This window comes from Salvelinus sp. IW2-2015, unplaced genomic scaffold (genome assembly GCF_002910315.2).
Source record: "Salvelinus sp. IW2-2015 unplaced genomic scaffold, ASM291031v2 Un_scaffold2965, whole genome shotgun sequence".
NCBI lineage: Eukaryota > Metazoa > Chordata > Actinopteri > Salmoniformes > Salmonidae > Salvelinus > Salvelinus sp. IW2-2015.
This window is the reverse complement of record NW_019944260.1, coordinates 26,996-32,283: the sequence shown is the minus strand read 5'-3', so window position 1 is coordinate 32,283 and position 5,288 is coordinate 26,996. Positions and strand designations below refer to the sequence as shown.

General features: G+C 40.9%; 1 protein-coding gene across 1 annotated transcript in view; it reads right to left on the bottom strand.

The window, feature by feature from the left end:
- LOC112075059 (sodium- and chloride-dependent GABA transporter 3) overlaps positions 1 to 5,288 on the bottom strand; it is a gene marked incomplete at its 3' end in the record, with an annotated part of 53,771 nt that overhangs the window by 39,952 nt on the left and 8,531 nt on the right. The window lies entirely within an intron of this gene.

Genomic DNA, 5,288 nt, shown 5'->3' with positions numbered 1-5,288 from the left:
AACGACAGACGAGATATAAATAGGCATGAAACAGACAGAGAGATTATCATAGGCATGAAAGACCGAGAGATTATATAGGCATGAACAGACAAGAGAGATTATATAGCATGAAACAGACAGAGATATTATATAAGGCATGAAAACAGACAGAGAGATTATAAGGCATGAAACAGAAGAGAGATTTATAGGATGCAACAGACAGAGAGTTATATAGGCATGAAACGAAGAGAGATTATATAGCTGAAACAGCAGAGAGATTATATAGGGTTTATGAAACAGACAGAGAGATTTATATAGGCAGAACAGGCCAGAGATTATATAGGCATGAAACAGACAGAGAGATTATATAGGCATGAACTAGACAGAAGAGATTTATCATAGGATGAAAAGACAGAGAGATTATATAGGTATGACAACGTTTGGCATGAAACAGACCAGAGAAGATTACATAGGCATGAAACAGACAGAGCAGATTTATATAAGATGAACAGACAGAGAGATTACATAGGCATGAAACAGACAGAGAGATTATATAGGCATGAAACAGACAGAGAGATTACATAGGCATGAAACAGACAGAGAGATTATATAGGCATGAAACAGACAGAGAGATTATATAGGCATGAAACAGACAGAGAGATTATATAGGCATGAAACAGACAAAGAGATTATATAGGCATGAAACAGACAGAGAGATTATATAGGCATGAACAGACAGAGAGAGTACATAGGCATGAAACAGACAGAGAGATTATATAGGCATGAAACAGACAGAGAGATTATATAGGCATGAAACAGACGAGAGATTTATAGGCATGAAACAGACAGAGAGATTATATAGGCATGAAAGACAGAGAGATTAATCAGGCTGAACAGACAGATCAATGACCATCTCAGTGGCCTTAGTGGCCTTGTGGCTAGAGTGTTCGCCCTAAAATCAAACAGACAGAGAGATTATATAGGCATGAAACAGACAGAGAGATTATATAGGCATGAAACAGACAGAGAGATTATATAGGCATGAAACAGACAGATCAATGACCATCTCAGTGGCCTTAGTGGCCTTGTGGCTAGAGTGTTCGCCCTAAAATCAGAAGATTGGGTGGTCGAGTCATTTAAAAAAATATAGTTTTATTTTTATTTAACCAGGCAAGTCAGTTAAGAACAAATTCTTATTTGCAATGAAGGCCTACACCAGACGACACTGGGCCAATTGTGTGCCGCCCTATGGGACTCCCAATCACGGCAGGTTGTGACACAGCCTGGATTTGAACCAGGGTGTCTGTAAAGACACCTCTAGCACTGAGCTGCAGTGCCTTAGACCGCTGCGCCACTCGCGAGCCAGATAGACTTAAACAGCTGCAAATTATCGAGACATTCAAAGTGTCAACTAACAAAAAAAACCGTAAACAATAGGCCTATAGCAAACGCATCATATATGGTGTACATTTTCCACGTGCAAATTGCACTTTTCTGATTGCGCTCAAAGCACGCCATTCCATAGAACAGGCTTTATTTATCAACTCTAATCAATGAGCCCTATCAGGCGTCTATGGCACCACAAAACATAAACAACAGAGTAGGCTAATGAATCCTTCGTTTTTGGAGTTATATTCAGGTGAAACAATTTGTGCTAATCTATACTTCCATATTTCCAAGTCAGATTCTTAAAGGTCAAGGGGTGGTATTAAAATGAATTGGAATCTCTGTTTAATCTGACAGACGTTGTTTTTTTTAAATGTAAAGATATAGCCTAATCCAGCTATGAAAACTCTTGAAAATGTATTTATCCTGCAATAGATTTCGTTCAATTGGTCATATTTATTTTTTGTCTTCTTCTAAATAACTCTTTAAATGGAAAATAATCTTGGCTACGGAAAGTATTGCCTCAACATACACATTTTGTTTTGTTACATCCGGAAATGAAAATGTGTTAAATTGAGAATTACCTGTCACTGATCTACACACAAATACCCCGTAATGTCAAAGTGGAATTTTATTAAATGTAGAATAAAAATAAAAAAAATTTAATGTAAAAGCTGAAATGTCTTGAGTCAATTAGTATTCAACCCCTTTGTTATGGTAAACCTAAATATGTTCAGGAGTAGAAATGTGCTTAACTAATGACATTATGAATTACATAGACTCCTTCTGTGTTCAATAATAGTGTTTAACATGATTTTTGAATGACTACCTCATCTCTGTACCCCAACACATACAATTATCTGTAAGGTCCCTCAATCGAGCAGTGAACTTCAAGCACAGATTCAACCATAAAGACCAGGGAGGTTGTTCAATGCCTCTCAAAGAAGGGCACCTATTTGTAGAAAAACAGATGTTTAAATATTAATTTGAGCATGGTTAAGTTATATATTAGGCTTTGGATGGTGTATCAATACACCCATCCCCTACAAAGATACAGGCGTCCTTCCTAACTCAGTTGCTGGAGAGGAAGGAAACCGCTCAGGGGTTTCACCATGAGGCCAATGGTGATTTTTAAAACAGTTACAGAGTTGAATGGTTCTGATAGGAGAAAACTGAGGATGGATCAACAACATTGTAGTTATTCCACAATACTAACCTATATGACAGAGTGAAAAGAAGGAAGCCTATACAAAATGTTATGTGTAGATGGGTGAGAGAGGAACATCTATTTTGAATTCAGACTGTAACACTTTCTGAAGGCACTGTATATCAAGCTGCCTAACACTACAGAAAATAGACTAGTGTCCTGTCCAGGGGGTGTACTGGTACATCAAGCTGTCTCACTACAGAAACAGGAGATAGACTAGTGTCCTGTCCAGGGGGTGTCCTGGTACATCAAGCTGTCTCACACTACAGAAACAGGAGATAGACTAGTGTCCTGTNCACACTACAGAAACAGGAGATAGACTAGTGTCCTGTTCAGGGGGTGTACTGGCACATCAAGCTGCCTAACACTACAGAAACAGGAGATAGACTAGTGTCCTGTTCAGGGGGTGTACTGGTACATCAAGCTGCCTCACTACAGAAACAGGAGATAGACTCCTATGAGCTGTTCAGAGAGAGAAAATACTCCGGAAGGTTTAAACAAACACAGACACACAGAACATACAGGTATGAAAATTCATTGGAAGAAAACACAGAGAAAATAAACCGGCATGGGATGGATAGGATATACACTGCTCAAAAAAATAAAGGGAACACTTAAACAACACAATGTAACTCCAAGAAGAAGTGTGATTGACTTGGAGTTACATTGTGTTGTTTAAGTGTTCCCTTTATTTTTTTGAGCAGTGTACATAAAGATGAATCTAAAACAATATTTGACTTCCTTTCTCACTATGTTGGATAAATAACATCAATCATCACTTTAATTAAAGACATAAGGTCATAAGATAGATAAACATGTACAGTAAGCACAATCACCATGGACTGGATAAGTACTTAGCTAATACTCAACTGTGATTGTAATCGAGAGGGTGATTGTTTATTTCGTTTTTATTATTATGAAGGGAATATTTACCCAATAGTTGACTTTAGTGTTAATAATATAACCAAAATATAATTATTTAATGACATTAATTAAAAAAAGCATCTTAGCCATTACTGACGTTTGGTCCAGCGACTATCAGCCCATTACATGATAGTTGGTTCCAGCGACTATCAAGCCCCAACATCTATAGCCATTACATGACAGTTGGTCGCAGCGACTATCAGCCCCAACATCTAAGCCATTACGTTGACAGTTGGTCCAGCGACTAATCAGCCCCAACATACTAAGCTCAGTACAGTGACAGTTGGTCCAGCGACTATCAGCCCAACATCTAAGCCATTACATGACAGTTGGTCCAGCTGACTATCAGCCAACATCTAAGCCATTAACGTGACAGTTGGTCCAGCGACTATCAGCCCAACATCTAAGCCATTACGTGACAGTTGGTCCCGACTATCAGCCAACATCTAAGCCATTACAGTGACAGTTGGTCCAGCGACTATCAGCCCAACATCTAAGCCATTACGGTGACAGATTGGTCCAGCGACTATCAGCCCAACATCTAAGCCATTACTGACAGTTGGTCCAGCGACTATCAGCCCAACATCTAAGCCATTACGTGAAGTTGGTCCAGCGACTATCAGCCAACATTAAGCCATTACGATGAACAGTTGGTCCAGCGACTATCAGCCCACATCTTAAGCCATTACATGACAGTTTGGTCGCGCAGCGACTATCAGCCCAACATCTAAGCCATTACTGACAGTTGGTCCAGCGACTATCAGCCGCAACATCTAAGCCATTACGTGACAGTTTGGTCCAGCGCGACTATCGAGCCCAACATCTAAGCCATTACGTGACAGCTGGTCCAGGCGACTATCAGCCCACATCTAAAGCCATTACATGACAGTTGGTCCAGCGACTATCAGCCCAACATCTAAGCCCATTACATGACAGTTTGGTCGCACGACTATCAGCCCAACATCTAAGCCATTACATGACAGTTGGTCCAGCGACTATCAGCCCAACATCTAAGCCATTACGTGAGCAGTTGGTCCCAGCGTACTATCAGAACATCTAAGCCAATTACATGCCAGAGTTGGTCCAGCGACTATCAGCCAACATCTAAGCCATTACGTGACCGTTGGTCAGCTTATATCAGCCCAACATCTAAGGCTATTACGCTGACAGTTGAGCCAGCGACTATCAGCCCGAATCAGCCAATCTAAGCCATTACATGACAGTTGGTCCAGCGACTATCAGCCCAACATCTAAGCCATTACGTGACAGTTGGTCCAGCGACTATCAGCCCAACATCTAAGCCATTACGTGACAGTGTGTCCGAGCGACTATCAGCAGAAAGACCAACATCTAAGCCATTAGATGACAGTTGGTCCAGCGACTATCAGCCCAAACATCTAAGCATTACATGACAGTTGGTCACGCGACTATCAGCCCAACATCTAAGCCATTACATGACAGTTGGTCCAGCGACTATCAGCCCAAATCTAAGCCATTACGTGACAGTTGTCCAGCGACTATCAGACCCAACATCTAAGCCATTACATGACAGTTGGTCCAGCGACTATCAGCCCAACATCTAAGCATTACATGACCAAGTTGGTCCAGCGACTATCAGCCCAACATCTAAGCCATTACGTGACAGTTGGTCCAGCGACTATCAGCCCAAATCTAAGCCATTACTGACAGTTGGTCCAGCGACTATCAGCCAACATATAAGCATTACATGACAGTTGGTCCAGCGACTATCAGCCCAACATCTAACCCATTACATGAATGCAGTTGGTCCAGC